Source organism: Dendrobates tinctorius, unplaced genomic scaffold, assembly GCF_039654945.1.
Source record: "Dendrobates tinctorius isolate UK_male_01 unplaced genomic scaffold, ASM3965494v1 ptg000140l, whole genome shotgun sequence".
In the NCBI taxonomy this organism is placed as follows: domain Eukaryota; kingdom Metazoa; phylum Chordata; class Amphibia; order Anura; family Dendrobatidae; genus Dendrobates; species Dendrobates tinctorius.
The window spans coordinates 85,533-98,628 of NW_027361808.1; the positions used below are offsets into that span (position 1 = coordinate 85,533).

General features: G+C 43.1%; 1 protein-coding gene across 1 annotated transcript in view; it reads left to right on the top strand.

Annotated features, from left to right (window-relative positions):
• The window catches only part of LOC141049001 (polypeptide N-acetylgalactosaminyltransferase 2-like), a 115,160-nt gene that overhangs the window by 80,961 nt on the left and 21,103 nt on the right, over nucleotides 1-13,096 (top strand). The gene's annotated exons all lie outside the window — the stretch shown is intronic.

The window sequence follows — 13,096 nt, forward strand, 5'->3', positions numbered from 1 at the left end:
AGTACAATATGTCACGAGAAAACAATGTCAGAATCACCGGGATCCATCAAAGCGTTTCAGAGTTATTACCTCATAAAGGGACAGTGGTCAGAATTGTAAAAAATGACCCGGTCATGAACATGCAAACCACCCTTGGGGGTAAAGGGGTTAAACAAAGCAATTCAGATGCAGTTGAAGTTCAGACTTTCAGCTTTCATTTGAGAGTATCCGCAATACATAAATACATTTTTTTAATTTTCCCTAACTAAGGGGGTGATAACGGGGGGTTTGATTTACTATTTATGGCGGGTTTTTATTTTTGGCAGCTATCATACGCTAAAAGACGCTTTTTATTGTAAAAAATAGTTTTTGCATCACCACATTTTGAGAGCTATAATTTTTCCATATTTTGACCCACATGTGAGGTCTTATTTTTTGCGGGACGAGTTGACGTTTTTATTGGTACCATTTTCGGGCACGTGACATTTTTTTGATCGCTTTTTATTCCGATTTTTGGGATGCAGAATGAACAAAAACCAGCATTTCAAGAATTTCTTTTTGTTCACCGTTCCGCGTGCAGTAAAATTGATAAGGCGGTTTTATTCTTCGGGTCAGTACGGTTACAGCGATACCTCATTTATGTCTTTTTTTTATGTTTTGGCGCTTTTATGCAATGAAAACAATTTTATATTAAAAATAATAATTTTTGCATCGCTTTATTCTGAGAGCTAGAACTTTTTTTATTTTTTTGCTGATGACGCTGTGTGGCAGCTCGTTTTTGCGGGACAAGATGACGTTTTCAGCGGTACCATGGTTATTAATATGCGTCGTTTTGATCGTGCGTTATTGCACTTTTTGTTCGGCGGTATGATGATAAAGCTTTATTTTTTGTTTTGTTTTTTATTTTTATTTTTTAAGTGGTTCGATAAGGGGGCTAACTAATGGAACAGTTTTATAGGGCGGGTCGTTACGGACGCGGCGATACCAAATATGTGTACTTTTTTTTTTTTTTTTTTTTTTTTTTTTTTTTTTTTGATTTCCTAAAGATGAATTTATTGGGGAATATATATATTTTTTTTTAATTTATTTAGCAATTTTTTGTATGAATTATTTTTACATTTTTTTTTAACTTTATTACAATGTCCCAGGGGGGACATAACTGTCATGTGACAGATCGCTGATCTGTCACATCACAGATCAGCGATCTGTCACAGGCACTGCTGCAGGCTTCCTCATGCCTGCGCTCTGTGGGCAGTGAGGAAGCCAGCTCCCTGCAGGCCCCCGAAGGTCTCCATCACCATATTGGATCTGGGGACCTGCAGGGAGGGGAGGCCCCATTGTGCTGCTGCGGGGGTCGCAGGGAAGCACGGATGCTTCCTTTAACCCCTGGTGCACCGCGATCATGTTTGATTGCGGAGTGCCAGGGGTTAACGTGTCGGGGGCGGTCCGTGACCGCCCCTGACACACAGTGTCGGGTGTCAGCTGTGATAATCAACTGACACCCGGCCGCGATCAGCGGCGCTCACCACGTGGGCGCCGCTGATCGCTATAACGTGCTATCCCGTCCCTGGGAATTAAGTCCCAGGGCACATGGACGGGATAGTACGTCATATGGCAGAAAGGGGTTAAGGAGCTGAAACTCCTTAACCCTTCATCCAATTTTAATGTGAATACCCTCAAATGAAAGCGGAAAGTCTGAACTTCAACTGCATCTGAATTGTTTTGATTAAAATTCATTGTGGTAATGTCTAGAACCAAAATTTAGAAAAATGTTGTCTGTCCAAATTTATATAGACCTAACTGTATGTGTGTATCACCAACCAATCATGAAGCATCTTTCATTTCGCCAGACCTGTTCAAAAGAAGCTGAGCTGTGATTGGTTGCTATGAGCAACAGTTTTCCTTGCAACCAATCACTAAGCATCTCTCATTTCACCAAAGCTGGTTAAAAGAAGCTGAGCTGTGATTGGTTGCTATGAGCAAGTTTTCCCACTTGACAACACCTCAGCAGACACTGACTGGGTGGGAGAAATCTGGCATCCCTGGGAACATAAGCTCTCAGCCATTGTCTGCCCCACAGAAAGGAGCACAGAGCACTTTAGTTTTGACCACAGGCCTCTCTTAAAGGGATCCCCGGTATGGAAGTTAAAACCGTTCCACTCAGGTCTGTGGTTCTGACCCCAGGGTCTCTTAAAGGGATCATTGGTGTGGAAGTTAGGGCAAATCCACTCTGCGCTTTGGTACTGACCCCAGGCCTTTCTTAAAGGCATCCACGGTATGGAAGTCAGGGCAATTGCCTTCAAATGCTCTGGTACTGACCCCAGGCTCTCTTAAAGGGATCTCTTGTATGCAAGTCAGGGCAAATCCACTCATCGCTCTGGTTCTGACATGGAAAAAGGTTGTCCAGCTCCACAATGTAGTGAAAACAAATTTCTTTTATTCACTTCAATCGATACAGGGTAGAGGTTAAAATGCCAGCATAGAAGATATAGATGCAGCGCCAGGCTCTTCAGCTAGTTTTATTTATAATATAAAATACACACACGCTCACTTCACACACATCACTCACACACATTCTCACTTCATACACTCTCACATCACGCACTCTTAGGGCTAGCGGAACACACCCAATAATAAAGAATAGGAACAAGGTGCGTTTGCAGCCCGGGGTCCACCGTGCAGAGTTGTTACCTGCTGCTCGGTAATGGCGGAGGCTATACAGCAAATAATAAATGAACACAAGCGGGTTAGCGTCACCCGGTCTGTACAGAAGCAAGTTCTGTTGCTTCACAGAACCGCAGTGCCGCACAAAGTAAATGCCGAAGCCTGTTAAGCTCACAGGGCTCTGCCGAATGAGCGCTAGGATACAGACACAGGACTCTGCCCCAAAGACACGGGGTAAAAGTCCTTCTAGTCCACTAGCACTCGGCACCGCAGCAGAGAAACTGAGTATTAGCACGCACTAAGTGTGCACTGCACCGCTCTGGCAGACGCCACTAACCACCCCAACTGGGTAAGGAAAGCGCTAGACCTGCGCACGGCTCCAAGCTGGCGGATGCAGCTACTCAGGTGCCTTGTGCTGGATGGCACAATATGGCGCTAAGAGAGGTGCTGTGGATTGGAAGCACTGTGGCGCTAGACTTATCCACTACAAGGCGCTGACTCAGACTACGATAACACTACAACATGCGTATCAAAGGGAGGGGTTTCGTAATGAGTCAATCACTAGTTTCATGCATCCATCATCACACACAAGTTACAATAACTGTCTATACTAGCGCATGGCCGAGCAGCCATGCAAACCTTTTATAGCAGCATCCTTCCGGGACCTTCCTGATGGTCCTATCCAAGCTGCTTGAGGACCTGGGCATGTGACATCTGACCTCCAATGAGAGGTCATCCCACAGGCATGCTCAGTAGGCTGCAAAAAGGACTTAGACTCTGGAGCTGCTCGCTGCTGGCTAGTGCAGATTGCTAAAGCTGAACCAGAGGTGGCAGCCGCAACCAACCTGACAGCACTAGCTTGAGCAAGATGCTGGGATGGATGCCTTTGCTGAGCAGCCTCCTCTGCGGTCGGAACAGAATGGAAGACCGCAGAAGGCAAGGCTCGGGCTTCCTCCTGTGCAGAGGCAGGAACCCAAGTCCTAACACACACTCACACATCACACACACTCACTCACTCACACACACTCTATTGGGGGTATAAAATAAAGATACTTGGAACATAAATTGGCCTTTGCCATTCCATGTCTGCCCAAAAGGCATATGGGAACCTAAATGTAATATGATACATCTCCTGGTCTGATGGCCTACAAGAGGTGTAGGCAATTAATTCCCCTAGGGGCCACATGAGACGCGTCTGTTGTGGAGGGTCGAACCAATTGGCTGAAATTAATTGTACTCAATATTAACCCCTTTGTGACATGCGTCATGCTAGTACTGCTCTGCGGGAACTAAGATTGTGCCCAGAACAGTAGTAGTACGGCACCGCCATTTTCCGGTCACTGCGCAGTGACAAGCCCCCCTACACATCACCCTGGGGGAGAGACAAAGCATTTCATTGGTGGGCAGTGTGATTTCCCCTGCAATCTCCTGCTCCAGCATCCTCCTGCGCTCTGTGCTGCGATTTGACTTCTGTGCGGTGTGCTGGCTGCTGTGTTGACTCATCTGTGATCACAGCAGCAGCACCTCCCCCACCCCTGTCCCAGTCCCCTGCATCACTTCTTCCAATTGAATTTTTAGTGCACATTTTTGCTCATTTTCATGTGCGCTGTGTCCTGCGCAGAACATTCGTGCTCTTCCTGTGCCTGCAGCTCTCTGATCAGTATCGCTGCTGATCAGAGACTGCGCCACAGGACTTTTTTTTTTTTTAAGCTAGTGTGGCCGATGTCGCAGCAACATCTGATTTTTTTTTTTTTTTTTTTTTTTTTTTTTCCCCAGAAAAAAAAATAGCAGTAGTTAGTACAGCATAGTTTTAGAGGTAGCAAGGTAGCATAGCTGGCGTCAGTGTTAGTGACAACCGTTTTTTTTGTTGTTGTTTTTTTTAGAAAGAAAATAGTTAGTACAGCGTAGTCTTTAGAGGTAGCGTAGCCGGCGTTGCAGCGTTAGTGATGACTGATCTTCTTTTGGAGAAAAAAAATCGTACCAAGTAGTTGTATAGGTTGCGTGTTAGTATATTAGGCGTCAGTGTTTGTCAGGGCTGTGGAGTCTGAGTCAGAGCCCATTTTTGTGGAGTCGGGCGTTTTGAGTTGGTTTTCACATATGGGGTATCGGCGTACTCAGGAGAAATTGCACAACAACTTTAGTTCACTACTTTCTCCTTTTACCCTTGTGAAATTAAAAATAAATTGTTACTGAAATATCATTTTTGTGAATAAAAATTAAAATGTTCATTTTTTTTTCCTTCCACGTTGCGTCTGTGAAGCACCTGAAGGGTTAATAAACTTCTTGAATGTGGTTTTGAGCACCTTGAGGAGTGAAGTTTTTAGAATGGTGTCATTTTGGGGTATTTTCTTTCATATAGACCCCTCAAAAGTGCGATTTCTAAAAAATAAAAAAAAAAAGGTTTTGTAAAATTTTGTGGAAAAAAAGAGAAATCGCTGGGCAACTTTTAACCCTTATAACTTCCTAACAAAAAAAATTTGGTTCCAAAATTGTGTTGATGTAAAGTAGACATGTGGGAAATGTTAACTATTTTGTGCAATTTGACTCTGATTTAAGATCATAAAAATTAAACATTTGAAAATTGTGAAATTTTCGCCAAATTTCCATGTTTTTTTTTTCACAAATAAATGCAAGTTATATCAAAGAAATTTTACAGCTGTCATAAGGTACAATGTCGCGAGAAAACAGTCTCAGAATCACTGGGATCCGGTGAAAACAAGCTTCGTCTCAAAGGGAGTTAATATTGATATGTTATAGTTATATTATTGATAATTGTATTATTAATTGTATCACTTAATATTGAGCAGAATTAAGTATGCTGACATCCCCCTACCCCCTATATATCGTTTGAACCAGAGTACAGCCCCGTCTGTATATCGTATGAGTCCCCCCACAGCCCCTTATATACTGTAAGAGCCCCACACCTTCCTCCCCCATATGCGGCATGAGCCCCACACTAGCCTCCCCAAAATGCGGCATTAGCCCCACACAGCCTCCCCCATATGCGGTATGAGCCCTCCCACCTTATGCGGCATGAGTCCCACACCAGCCTCCCCCATATGCGGCATGAGCTCCAGAGTCTCCTCATGCACTACATGAGCCCCACACAGCCTCCCTATATACACTTCATGTGCCAACACAGCCTCCCCATGTGCAGCGTGACGCCCCCATAGCCTCCCTATGTGCAGTGTGAGGCCACCATTGCCTCCCTATGTGCAGTGTGAGGCCACCATTGCCTCCCCATGTGCAGCGTGAGGCCCCCATAGCCTCCCCATGTGCAGCGTGAGGCCCCCATAGCCTCCCCATGTGCAGCGTGAGGCCCCCATCGCCTCCCCATGTGCAGCATGAGGCCCCCATAGCCAGAACCATGTGCAGCATGTCACCCCCATAGCCAGCAGCATGTCACCCTCCATGTGCAGCATGTCACCCCCATAGCCAGCAGCATATCACCCCCCATATGCAGCACAATGTGCAGCGTCACCCCCGCATATGCAGTGCCATTCCCACCCAAACATTGCATACACATGAAAAAAAAGAACACCACATAATCACCTCAGTCCCGTTTCCCAGCACTCTGCTTCTCTTCCTGCCTTCGGTGTGCTGACTCTCCACAGTACACAGCTGACACAATCAAATTACATTATCGGGTAAGCTGTTTCACACGCTGATTGGTGGATGAAGTGACCGGAGGACCCTCCTCCAGCAATGCAGTCAGCGCCTATAGAGACAGCGGAGACCGCAAGCAAGCGGGTGGGCACGGTGCGGACCGTGGGCCTCTTGTTTCCATCTCCACGGCTGTCTTTTTCCACTGGCGGACTGAGACCGGCAGAGGGCCGGATGTGGCCCACGGGCCGCTCTTTGCCCAGGTATAGCCTACAATTATATGGGTAGGTAGAATTAAGCTGTGATTAAAACCACCATAGGCTATGAGGTGGAGTGCTCAGTCAGAAAGCCTGTGTAAACAGGTGCAAGCTAAGAGAGCCACCTCCATATGTAACCAACAAAGTTCCATTTTGCGGCGCTATAGTATGCAAACCTGGAGTATATAAAATTGGAATTGCATTGCTGCTCTAGAAAAAAGTTGAAATGAAGATACTAAGCTCATAAAATGGCCAATTCATGTGTGTCCAACAGCCAATGACAAGGTGATATTCTTTGCTGGGAACCTAACCTAACATGATACTACTTCTGGGCTGAAAGCCTACTATTATTTGGGTAGGCAGGATCGAGCTGTGATTAAAACCGCCATAGTCTGATGGGTGGCGTGCTCGGTCAGACGGCCTGTGTATTATAATGCAGCACCTGCATTTCATTATGCAGCACGGGGGTGGGGAACATGAGCTGCACACTTGAAAATGTAAAAAATGAGAAACACATATGGTGTGTAATGGACCATACGAGTGTTGCTCGAAACGCGTATGGTCTCATTACACATCACCCCGTTATTGCTGTGCCATATGAGATGTCTGTTAGAAATCTTGAATTTTTAAAGGATATCCCAATAAAAGTTTGCTGATTTTTAAATAAGCCCTTGGAGTGAACTGGATCCACTTCTATTTTTCCTATTACACTTGAAAATGTACATACTCTATATTTTCCTACTATTTGTTGGTGTTACACCAGGGTGCTATCTTACTATAAGCATGTAACCTATTGCTACTCAGCAAGTTAACTATAAACTAGGAATAATGGCAAATGAGTCAATTTAACCTTCACCTCATTGTATGAATATCTTAAAACACAATTAATAAAGGGTACATTTTAGTGACCTGCTGGAGAGGTGTCCGTTCTGTGGGGCTCTTCTCTTTTGGTTTTGACTAAAGCTGAAAAACATTGTGTAGAAAACAAGAAAAATCAACTGCTTATGCCTGCTGTAGTGGCCAGTATGTATTTAGAGGGAGTTTTTTTTATATATATTTTTTTCATTACGGATAGACACATAAAAGAACTCCACAAAAAATATGTTCCGAATGCAAAATCTGTTTTTAATGGTCTTCTGTTTTACTAGGTGAAAATGGAAAAAATCTTGGCATAATAATTCAGTCTTGTACTTGTTTTTTAGTCTACAGTAATGCGCTCTGAGAATTTCAGTCCCAGAAATTACTGTCATTGTGTGCGGTATGTTGTTATACACTGATCAGGGCTTTTTATACTCCCTCACTTCGTTCTTCTTTTTATCTTGACTAAAAAAATTGTGTTTTCTTCAACTTATACATTCATTAACATATATGAAGTTTAACCCCTTAACCGCTGATACACCTTTTAACGGCGGTAGTTAAGGCTACTTAAACCACAGCGCTGTTAATTCACGGCGCAGTGAAGAAAGTAGTGCCCCCAGTCGGATTTTCTCCGGGGTCTCGGCTGCCGGGGGTAGCAGAGACCCCAGAGAACATGAATCGGGTCGGTTTTTACCAACCCCGCTTTTGCTATCGCCGTTATTAAAGGTATAACGGCGACTGAAAAAAAAAAAAAAAAAAAAGCCGCGATTTTGCATGTAATTTCTCTCTCCTCTGATGTGATCGCATGTGATCTGATGAAGGTCTATTGTATGACCGAAAACATTCAAGTGTGTTGAACTGGATGCTTTGTACAATAAAGGAACTGTCAAATCTATTTTCCTTTTGAGTGCCAAGTTTTTACTATAATTTATAGTGGGCTGGATACCCTACTTGTGCACCTCCCTCTTATTCGAATGCTGTGTTTTTTCCAATTTTGCAGGGTTTGAATTAGGGTTAGGGTTGGAATTAGGGTTGGGGTTGAAATTAGGGTTAGGGTTGGAATAAAGGTTAGGGTTGGAATTAGGGTTGGGGTTAGGGTTGAAGTTATGGTTGAAATTAGGATTAGGAGTAGGGATTAGCGTTAGTTTAGGGATGGAGATAGAATTGAGGGGTTTCCACTATTTACCAACTTTGGGGGTCTAATTTTTCCTGTTACGCTTCGGAAAATTAAAAAAGGGGACTAAAAGATCATATTGGTGGAAAAAATGATTTTTTTTTTTTATTTTAACGCCCGTGCGTTATAGACTTCTGTGAAGCACTTGGGGGTTCAAAGTGCTCACCACATATCTAGATAAGCTCCTTAAGGGATCTAGTTTCCAAAATGGGGTCACTTGTGGGGGTTTCTACTGTTTAGGCACATTAGTGGCTCTGCAAACGCAACATGACGCCCACAGAACATTCCATCAAAGTCTGCATTCCAAAATGGCGCTCCTCCCCTTCCGAGCTCTCCCATGCGCCCAAACAGTGGTTACCCCCCATATTTGGGGTACCTGCATGCTCGGGAAATTGCACAACAGATTTGCACAAAGTGAATTCTTGGAAGCCTTAAGGACAATGGCTGCGCATGCGTAGATTGCTCAGTGCCACAGGCACCATTTTACTGAAGCCCACCATCAGATCAATCTGCGCAAGTGCCGACCACGAGTAGGACCTAATGGTAGGCTTCAGTAAAAATGGTGCCAGTGGCATTAAGCAATCTACGCATATGCAGCCGCTGATGCTATTTTCCTGAAGATTTAGAATCATAGAATGTTAGAGTTGGAAGGGACCTCAAGGGTCATCATGTCCAACCCCCTGTCAATACAGAGTAGGATGCACTTAACCATCTCAGACAGATTTTTGTCCAACCTCTGAAGACTTCCATTGAAGGAGAACTTGTCACCTTTTGTGGCAGCATGTTCACTGTCAAAAAGTTTTTTCTATTAGCTAATCTGTATCTTCCCCCTTTCAGTTTCATTTTGTTGCTTTTCATGGTTCCATGTGCAAATGAGAATAAGGATGATCCCTTTACACTGTGACATCCCTTCAGATATTGTTGACCGCTATGAAGTCTCATCTTGGCCTTTTTTACGAGCGAAACATTCCTAGATTCTTTAACTGTTCATCGTAGGACATAGTTTTCAGTCTGCTCACCATCCTGGAGGCTCGTCTCTGAACTTGCTCCAGTTTTTTTGTGGTGCGCAGAACTGGACACCGTATTCCAGATGTGGCCTGACCAAGGAGGTGTAGAGAGGGATAATTATTTCATGTAATGTAGACTCTAATCTTCTCTTAATACATCCTAGAACTGTGTTTGCCTTATTTTTGCTGCTGCATTACACTGTTGACTCATGTGCAGTCTATGATCTATTAGTATACCCAAGTGTTTTTCACAAGTGCTGTTGCTAGATCATTCTGAATCCTTTCTATATTTTCTCTAGTGTTGGCTATCCCTCCTAGCTTTGCATCATCTGCGAATTTGATAAATTTACCTTCAGTTCCCTTATCTAAAATGCTTCAACAAATCCCATTGATTTTGAGATTGTTTTTTTCATGGCACATTATAATTTATGATAATGGTAAATTTAGGTTGACATTAGTTATGAGCGAGTATACTCGTTGCTCGGGTGTCCTCCGAGTATTTTGTGTGCTTAGAGATTTAGTTTTCTTCGTCTCAGCTGCATGATTTGCGACGTGTAGACAGGCCAAATACATGTGGGAATTCCCTAAGGCCTCTTTCACACTTCCGTTTTTTACAGTCAAAATCCGCCATGTTTTGAAAAAAAACGGATCCGCAAATTTTTTTTGCGGATCCGTTTTTTTCCCCATTGACTTCCATTATCGGCGGATTTTGATGGATTGCTGTCCGTTGCATCCTTTTTTGTGAGGATCCGCCATAATGTTGATGTCCGTTAACATCCTCAAAGATTTCCAAACGGAGCTTGCAACGTTTTTTTGGCCGGCGGATCCTCCAGACACTGATTTAACCCAAAATTCTGTCTGGGTGCCGGACCAAAAAAAAAAATCTCTCCCTCTCTCTCCCTCTCTCTCCCTCTCTCTCCCTCTCTCTCCCTCTCTCTCCCTCTCTCTCCCTCTCTCTCCCTCTCTCTCCCTCTCTCTCCCTCTCTCTCCCTCTCTCTCCCTCTCTCTCCCTCCCTCTCCCTCTCTCTCCCTCTCCTTCCCGGCCAGCGGTTCCTTTAAATTTCCTCATTTTGCGGATCCGTCAAACAACGGATCCTGTGGCATCCGTTCACATCAGTTAAGAACTGATCCGCTTCTCCACCTTTTTGGCGTATTGTAACTGACACAAAAAACTGAAGTGTGAAAGAGGCCTAACAAACGGGCATTCCACACATGTAATCAGCCTATCTAGCAGTCGCAAATCATGTAGCTGAGACGACGAAAACTAAATCTCCAAGCACGCCAAAATACTTGGAGGACACCCGAGCAACGAGTATACTCGTTCATCACTAGTTAACATGTTTTGTGTTTATTTATAAGAAAAAAAAAAAAATCGGAACCTTTACAAAAATGTAACAAAAATTGCCACTTTCAAACTTTGAATGATCTCGCATGTCTGCCTTACATCAGCACCATTTTTAAAATGCTAATTTATTTTGTTAGCCTTTTAGGAGGTTTAAAAATGTAGCAGTAATTTTTCATTTTTTTAAGGAAATTTACAAAATTTATTTTTTTGAGACCTATCCAGGTTTGAAGTGACTTTGGGGGTGCTATATATTGGAAAACCCCAAACGTGATATTTTAAAAACAGCACCCCCTGACATATTGAAAACCTCTGTCAGTTTATTAACCCTTCAGGTGATTTTCAGGAATTAATGCAAAGTGATATAGCAGGAATGAAAAAGTGTTTGTTTACCACCTCAATGTCGCTGACTTCTGAACAGGCCGCTATAGCCGGGAGACTCTGAGGCCGCTATTTGGCCATGACCTGCTATGGCATACATCAGGACCATACAATTATGATCTCGGTGTGTCAATTAGATTAAAGCGGAAGCCCCCACAATCTATTAACCATTTATTTGATGTAGTCACTTTTGACAGCTGCAACTAAGTGGTTAAACAGATATGGACGGTGGCAACACTGATCGTTTGTGATACAGCAAGTTGTCAGCTACAGTGTACAGCAGACAGCTGCTGGATTGTCACCTGCATGGGGATGATATTCTCTTATATCTCAGGTCAGTAAAAAGACGTATTTGGCGGTCATTAAGGGGTTGAATAAATAAGAAGAAAATACACCCAGACAGTCACTGACAATACCCACAGTCCCACCCAGATGCACAAACATATGAATACAAGGAAACTTCAAACAAAGATTAAATAAAATCTGCAAAACTGATTTCTTCACTTGGTGTATCACTTTAATCAGCATGACCATGCCAATATTGTCCTCTCTGTAGTAACATGCTGTTGACAAGTTCTCTTTAAGCCATGCAATTAACTCCATAAGTGCTGTGATTGGTTTCCATGTGGATTGCAACAACTGGATCATCACCAAACCCCTGCATAATTTATCATCAACACTTATTTTCTCACATTAATCACTTCCTCTTCAGAATCTTCGTCTCCTTTCTTACTACAATTCCCAACCTTCCTTTTCTAGGGTTGCAAGCCAGCAATGAGCACAGATCTCTAACTCCACCAAAACCCCTCCCAGTCCTCCACTGGCCTCAACCTAATGTCCTGTCCAGAACACTTACTGGGAATAGAAGTAATGCACAAAGCACCAAGCCTGCCAATAAAGATTAGCCCCTACTCCTATGGATGGCTGGATACCGGATAGAAAGATAGATACCATAACTGATAGAGATAGATACATCGATAGAACGAGTAGAGAGAATTTGAAAACTGGTGGAGATTTTGACTTGACCTCACAGGAAGCCAGTAGTTTCTCAGCCAGAGCTCATATGTCCATAAAAGCAGTTTATGGAAGGGTTTTCAAAAGGAAACGATTTAGTAAAATGCACATCTGTGGCAGTTCCCATGAAAGGGATTTTTGTATTAGTCGCCATTCCTTGTAAGTACCTATAAGCCTTGAACTCCTTTCAACCCCAGTTTAACGCTTTGTTCCAAAACCATTTATTCAAGACTCAGAATGAGTAAAACAAGACCAACTGATTCCACTATAAATGACAACACAAACGGGATGCAGCAAAATGGATTCAGGGTGCTCTGGTCTGAGTCAAAACTTGAAATTTTTGTCTACAAAAGAAGGCAGTTCACCAAAGGTGTAAAGATTATATTGTGTTTTCTTTCATCGTATGTTTCATCCGTAGCTCCACCGATTTCACTTTTAATTATTTGGTTGACTCCCAAAATCATATATACTATAATCATTATTTTTTTGAAGCATGATTACAAGACGCCTTTAGAGCTGGTAAATGATTTAAAAAAAAAAAAAAAAAGTCCCACCAAACTTTGTAGATTTTGAATGAAAGGTTGATCACGCATATTAGGCTATGCTTAGTCCCTGCAGTAGGTAAGCCTCTGCCACAGAGTTCTGGCAGCTGCAAATATGCTTAAATTCTGTGCCAGATCAGAAGATATAGCTGTGGGAAAATTACGACATTGGCCAATAGTTTTTTACATGTGTTGCAGCCTAGCATTTTTTTTTTTCATGACTTTAGACTTGCTAGATATACTGCATAGGCATGGACCACCTTTGTGTAACACTA